The following is a 7500-nucleotide window of genomic DNA, read 5'->3' as shown; positions in this document are numbered from 1 at the left end:
TATTTATAGTACTGAGAAGGGGCATCATTTTATATTGGATATGCTGTGAAAACTGTGGGAGACAAACATGTTGCAATTTCACAATCTTGTTCTTAATATTATTGAAAGAGAGCTGTTCTTGGCAGTAATAAATTTAACACAAAAATCAAATACAAAACAAATTTATTCTTCCAGAGCTGATACCCCAGTCATTTCTTTCTTGTCTTGCATTAAGCTTTAAAATCAACTGTCACTCCCTATCGATTGCATCTGAATTGTTATCTATATTTCTCAAAAGTACTCTTGACAGTTAATACAGTGTAAATTATAATCTGGGGAAATGCTGCTTGTATTTGGCAGCAAATTGCTTAGATTCTGACTAAAGCTGCTTTTATTTTCCATCCTTTTCTTCAGGCCATCCATTCTAGTAAGGATCATTCAGTCCAAATTATTTTAAATTTACACTCAGCTCCTATGTAAATCATATTGTGGAAATCAGCGTAGGAATCAATCCTGAATTCCTCACCGCAGCTGAGCGCAGAGGTATTAAATTAATAAAGAAATGGCCCTGCAAAGCCCAGGAGCAGGGAGAGCTGGGGCTCTGCTTTGCATCTCAGCTCTTTGCAAGGCAGGTGAGCCATGGACAGGCTCCTTTGTGCGGGGGCAGAGCTGGACAGAGCTGGAACGGGCATGGGCAGGGCCCAGGGGCTGGGGAGGATGAGGAGGGGGATGAAGCAGGGCTGAGGAGCAGCAGGCAGAGCTGTCCCTGCAGCCCAGCCCTCCAGAGAAAGTAGGCCAGTCATTAAAAAAAATCCATCACTGGAACTGAACTGCTCTTCAGGAAGAGAAGAAGCAGGCAAGGAGGAAGAGTGGGAAATTGGGAAAATCTCCTGGCTCCATCCAGCTCGGCAGGACTTGCACCTCCCCTTTCCCACCCTCCCGACGCCTCCTGCAGGAATTCTCTCAGCAAACACACGGCTCTGGGATTTCAGATCCATTTGTGCCCGGGATTTGCATGCAGTCTGAAATAAGGCAGAACAACCCATTCTGAAATGCAGACAAAATGAGCTAGCTGGTGGTTTGGTGGGCTCACCTTGGGCAGCCAACTCCAGGGCAAGGATTTCTGTGGTGGTCAGTGCTGTGCTCTGGGAGAACAGGATTTGTGTTGATGCTGGTGTTTTCCATGCATTTCAATAAATACAAATAAGGAATTGATGCTAATGTTACAGTGAGCAACTCCTCCTGAAGCAGAGCTGCCCCTGTGGAGCTTTGCTCTGAGGCACTGGATGCACTCTGGTTTTCTTTAATGACTCCCAATGATGGTGTGAGCAGCACACACAGTAATAATTCAATTATTTTCTCATTTATTTGACCTGCTGCAATGTCTGTGGTCACTGTATAAGGAGCTGGACATAGAAAAGCTCCAGGTCGCTCTGTGAATGGGTGGACTAACACCAATTTCTTTCATGTGCTCTGAGTTGGCTTCTTCTAAACAGTTCTCACAAATGAGCGTCACACACGTTGCCTAGAAATTTACAAAAACAGCCCCAAAATCCCAAAAAACCCACCAGTAAAGTGCCATACTGGATGGCAAATGACAGCTGTCCAGCAGTCCCCCAGTATTTCCTTTTATCAGCACCCAGCACCTCATTTTATTAAAGATTATGAGTCAGCAAAGTCAGTACTTGTGTTTTCAATTCATCTAAATTTCTCAACTTTAACATCAAAAAGACTCTTCTTACAAAGGATAGCGATAGTCCAAAGTGGAGAGGACTAAATCAGTCAGGCTAAATATCCTCTGGAACTGGAGCTCTACCAACAGGATTAGCATCAAATAACAAAAGTGAATGTTTTATACTCTGGGTAATTCATGGCGGGAGAAAAGCCAATAATGAATTTAAATGCTAGAATGGGATTTTTTTTTTTCCTGGTGGCTGTTCTTGAGTGCAGGCACTGGCTGGAGGGTTGGAGGGCAGGGCAGTGCCTTCTCCTCAGAGCTGTCCTGCTGGGAGCCAGGCAATCTCCCTCCTGCCCTGCCCTCCCACCAGCAGCAGCACGGAATCAGGAGCGAGGAGTCGCAGGCAGTGAGAGAGAGAAGCACACCAGGCAGGGGAGGATCACAACTGTTTTTCTAACTCAGAGCTCACGGATCAGGGACACATCGTGCTGCTTGCTGGAACCAAAATCCCAATTTCTTGATATTTCGTTTTCTCTGGTTTTTAGCAGAGAGTTGTGGAAAGCCCTGACGCTGCGAGTCTCTTATGGCTAAATTATGTGTTCAGAGTTAGCTGGAGTATAGATTTAGTCCTGCTGCTGTTGCTCAGAGTCCATTGTAAGATAATTTGTCCCACTCAATTAGACTAAGTTGTCATGTGAGAAGTGCTGAGCTCAGAGCCCGGCGGCACCGAAGTTCCCTGGCTCAGAGCTGGCGGGGGGCTCAGAGCCCCCGGGTCCGGCTGGGCTGGAGACCCTCAGAGCCCTGGGCTGGGCATCTCTGCTGCCCTGCCAACAGCATCTCTGTCTCCCGATGTCCAGGGCAGGAAATCACCTGGAGAGTCTGTGAGCTCAATCTCTGTATGGGCCATTTGCTTGAAAGCTGGGCTCAGTGATCCTTGTGGGTCCCTTCCAGCTCAGAATAATCTGTGTCTCTGTGAAATATTAAGGAGCATGAGGTGGGAAGTCAAACACAGACTGTTTCAGCCTTAATGTTGTCTGTTGTAACCTGAATTTCATCCCCTTTATGGACACAAGATCCGAGAAGTCTTTATCTGGGTGATGATTCCTGGTGTCCGGGAGCTTTTCTACAGCTGATGTGCACCAGGGGTATTTTTCAGGGTGTTCATTGGGATTGTTTAGTGCCTAAAATTTACCTGCACCTCCTTCTGTTCATTCACTGCAGAAGTTGGGGAATATTTAGTGTCCGAGGGAGGAGGAAGGAAGGAGCCAGCCCTCCAGTAGGGTCCTGCTGATTAGTCTCAAGCAGAATTTCTCTGTCTATTCCTGTCACATATCTTCTGTGTCATCCTGGACGTGTCACAGCCAGTTTTTCAGCGTGGCAGAATCCTTCCCTGCCCAGCTCTGTGTGCAAGAGCCACCTGGAGTTTTAATTGTGGGAGTGCTGAGCGCTCACCTGGAGTCTGCTGTGGGCAGGCCCGTGCCATCAACACTTCTGTTTGTGCCGGGTCACCAGGAGGGGGAACGGGGGAAAACCGGGAAAATGCAAAGTACAACCCAGGGAAGAATTGAAGGATATTCAGCTGGAGTGCAGAGGGCTGTGTGTGGATAAGCTGAGCTGTTGGAGGGGTGCAGATCTGTCCCAGGGGGCTGCATGCTGGGGTTGGGGTCAATCCCAAGTCCCAGTGGGGTGGGGGTCAGTCCCAAATCTCAGCAGAGGGGAGGTCAATCCCAAATCCCAGCAGGATGGGGTCAGTACCAAATCCCACTGCGATGGGGTCAGTCCCAAATCCCAGTGGGATGGGGTCAGTCCTAAATCCCAGCAGGATGGGGTCAGTACCAAATCCCACTGCGATGGGGTCAGTCCCAAATTCCAGCAGGATGGGGGTCAGTCCCAAATTCCAGCAGGATGGGGGTCAGTCCCAAATTCCAGTGGGATGGGGTCAGTCCCAAATCCCACTGCGATGGGGTCAGTCCCAAATTCCAGCAGGATGGGGTCAGTCCCAAATCCCAGTGGGATAGGGTCAGTCCCAAATCCCAGTGGGATGGGGTCAATCCCAAATCCCAGTGGGATGGGGTCAGTCCCAAATCCCAGTGGGATGGGGTCAGTCCCAAATTCCAGTGGGATGGGGTCAGTCCCAAATTCCAGCAGGATGGGGTCAGTCCCAAATTCCAGTGGGATGGGGTCAGTCCCAAATTCCAGCAGGATGGGGGTCAGTCCCAAATTCCAGTGGGATGGGGTCAGTCCCAAATCCCAGTGCAGGATGCCCAGCCCAGCAGGGCTGGTTTCAGTCTCTCTGTGCTTCACCCCAGCTGAAGGCCAGTGACACAGAGCTGATTTCACCTCCTGGAAGGGCAGCGCTGTTAATTCTGAAATGCTTAAATGTGATGGGCAAAGTGTCTGTAAGGAGGTTGGTAAGACATTGACTTAATAAATTGCAAGGTTAGGAAGATGTGCCCTGTGGAAGTCATGGCGCTCCATATTTTTCAGGGAATATAAATGTGTGAGGTAATGTTAATCATCATTCTCCATCCTGGACACGGAGCAGGACAGCTCTTCTACATAGGAGAAAGTGATAAAATAGAATAATATCATTTAATACTTATAAATCAATACTCTGTGGAGCTTCTGCAAGCATTTGTTACCTTGTGGGCAGTTGACAGGGAGAATTTCTTTAGTGTAAAGTCTTTAATTTGCAGATATACGTTATTGGAAGGAGCAACGAGAAACTTGTATTTATTTTGGGACGTTTACAAATTGATGTGCAATTCCATTTCGAATGAGAGAACAGATCAATGATTTTATCCTCCAACCACTATAATCATAATTTGCCAGTTGTTTAGTTGGAGGGAGTTTTAAATTAAGAAAAAAAAAAAGATAATCATTACACCACCAACAAGACTGATTAATTAATTAGGCCTCGCTGCAATATTTAGATGTACCAACTTTCAAAGTGTCCAGGATGAAGCTAAATTACTTGGCTGTTGTTCTGGCGTGGCATTTATGGTAATTTGTCAAGCCTATATGCAGTAATGGATTGACTCATATAACGAAGGCTATAATTGCAGCTGTTAGGTAGGGCCTTCTTTATCTCAGCCTGTCTCAGCCCCCATTCCTGCATGATTTCTTGCTGTGCCAAAGCCATGTGTGTCTTGTTTTGTTTTAATACATTACTGACCCAGGGTCTCAGGTTACTGGGGTTCCTGTCATACATTTAGTTCCACTCCCATAAAGCACTGCACAAAAAAAATGCTGGAACAAGGTAACAATCATTGCTCAATATACTAAGTATAAATGTCAGAGTGTAAAACTTGACTGCAGGAGAAGGGTGGAGGGGAGATAATAATTGAAAATAGGGAACTCTGAGCTCTAACAGCGACGCTGTGAGTTACAAGGGCCGCTATGACACCATGCAATACGTCTGCTAAGTCTTGTTTATCATTAAAAGCATGATATCAACCATCTGCTTATTACATATATTATGCTATATCATCATGTTTTGTTCCAGTGGCTAAAACGCCCTCGCAGACATCCCCAGTTGTGTTCTCTGCCATAAAGCACCTCCCCACCATGGCACAGGAGCACACATTTCATAGAACAAAGCATTTCTTGAGTACTTTTAAGCTGTCTTCTTCTGTGATTCTCTCTTTGCCCTGACAGGCCACTCACTCACTTTGAAAAGTGTCTGAGCGTGACAACAGATGTTTCACAAACTTATCTTTTAATAACTTACATAATTGAAGAAGTTAACAGGTTGTTCACTTAATAGGGATCATTTATACAGGATTTTTTTAATAACTTGCTGGAAGGGGGAAAAAAGCACTCTTGGCTAATATGAGGCATATTTTGCATTTATTAGGGGGAAAAAAAATTTCAGGTAGGAGGTGAGGAGACAATTTGGGAATTTTCGTTAGCTGAAAAACTGCATATTAAACATGAATTGTGATTTTCCATCTGGCCCTACTGGTTAGGAAGCTGCAGTTGGGCATGATCTTCACTGTCAATCAAGAGTCCCCAACTGCGAGATGCAAACCTCATGACGAAGCCCACCCCAACTCATTAAACCAAAGCAAACTGTATGAAGTGCGCCGCTGTGTGATTTTAATATTTGGTGCATGTGACAGGATCATTTTAGTGATTTGCAGGATTTATCTCCTCTTAAAAGTACTGCCTAAGGCTACTCTAATTGGTAGGAAAGCAAATTCCCCCTTCTCCTCCTGTCACTCTTTGTTTTATTTACTGAGAACTGCCGAAACCTATTTACACAATAATGAGGATAAATCACCGTGATGCTTTCAACACAAAGAGAAATGTTGCGTGAGTTGAAAGCTGTACAATTAAAACTAAATTCAAAATATTTCTGAAGTAGTGCCTACAGTTAGTGGTCATGAAATAAAATTAAGACAAACGATGGGAGCAGACGCTGCCGATAGACGGCTGAAATCGAAATTCTCGAGGCATCTTTTATGACGGACAATTTCATTCAAGATTGCAATTAAGTAAACGCGTGTAAGATGCTGACAGTAGCCCAGATGTTCCTCCTCAAAACGTGCGCGGCTCCTCCGTTTTTCCCATGGATGTGGAGCTCAGCTGCTTCCACCACCGTTGTCTTTTCCGCGGGGCTCCCAGCAGCAGCTCGTGGGCCACACCAGGGCGGATGCTCCAGGCTGGGAGGACTTGGAGCTGTCCTCTGTGTGGCTGTGAGGTTGCACCTCATCCACGCTCGGATCCTGGAGAAGTTACTTGAGAGGAGATGGAATCTCCACGCTGAGAACAACCCAGGCCAACATCCAGGTGAAGGCTGAGAATGCAACACCTGAAGGATGTGCTGACCAAGACATTCCGGATGAAGATTTCCCTTGACTGGATTTCATGGAGAAGAACAAACTGCAGGGGTTGTACCAGCGGAGTGAATGATGAGCCCTGGCTCTGTGATGCTTCTTTGAAGACTGCCACTGGAACAACTGGGACTGTGACACCACCTCACACTGGGCTGCTCGGACCCTGCTGCATTTTCTAGAGGAACAGGACAGCCCTGAACTGCTTACACAGCTCACTTTGGGGGTTGGAACCAGATGATCTTCAAAGCCCACTTCCAACCCAAGCCATTTCATGATTTTATGTATCACTACCATGAGGTGTTTTATACCTTTTTTTAAAAAATATAATTAACAATTAAAAATTAAATTCAGATATGCCAATGGAGAAGATCTTTTCTCGCTTTTGATTTTTATTCCATACTGTAAGTAACAGATCTAAGGCAAAACCAACTTGTATTTATGAGGGCAAGTGACAGGAACGAGACCCTTTTTTACAGCTTACGCTTCGTCTGCTCTTTAATTTGCCCTGCCCAAGCCCCCGGGCTTCAAATTAAACCATATCATTGGAACCAAGAAAACACCATATGCACCATGAAGGGAAAATCACAGCTTTTGAGGACAGCCTTGCTGCTTTTATAGGACACGCAGGCAGGTTGCTGTTGCTCAGTGGTACTGGTAGATGTGGCAAAGCAACAGGGTGATGCCAAATGGTTGTGCCAAAATGGCACCGGGAATGTGCTGGTGTTGGCACCGCTCCGGTTTTACCCACGGCTGCTGCCGAGCTCCAGCAGAGAACAGAGATCTGCCTTGCTGTTAAGTGCAGTGTAAGATACCAATAAGTGTAATAATGAATAATTGAAGATGTATCTCTTATTAGAACACAGGTTTCACGTTATCTGTAAACGGACCTTCGTTCTCCCTGAGACGAATGGGAAATAAATTCTTTTCGCAGAAGACTCGCAAGGCATTTTTCACCAGTGCTGCAGTAAAGTGCTTAAATAACCCGACAAAATTATGACATCAAAG

The 7500-nt window shown here is 45.9% G+C and overlaps 1 protein-coding gene and 1 long non-coding RNA gene across 20 annotated transcripts in view; both read left to right on the top strand.

Annotated features, from left to right (window-relative positions):
* Window positions 1-7500, top strand: part of EBF3 (EBF transcription factor 3) — a 130619-nt gene that overhangs the window by 50219 nt on the left and 72900 nt on the right. The window lies entirely within an intron of this gene.
* The window catches only part of LOC146767096 (uncharacterized), a 45560-nt gene that overhangs the window by 35674 nt on the left and 2386 nt on the right, over window positions 1-7500 (top strand). The window contains exon 2 of the long non-coding RNA XR_014956202.1: window positions 1-7500. This exon is cut by the window's left edge and continues 3973 nt beyond it; it is cut by the window's right edge and continues 2386 nt beyond it. This is a non-coding gene — a long non-coding RNA (uncharacterized LOC146767096).

Source organism: Lonchura striata, chromosome 6 (genome assembly GCF_050655825.1).
Source record: "Lonchura striata isolate lonStrDom1 chromosome 6, ASM5065582v1, whole genome shotgun sequence".
Classification (NCBI taxonomy): Eukaryota; Metazoa; Chordata; class Aves; order Passeriformes; family Estrildidae; genus Lonchura; species Lonchura striata.
Note: the sequence above shows the minus strand (reverse complement) of the source record. Positions and strands in the feature narration are given on the sequence as shown.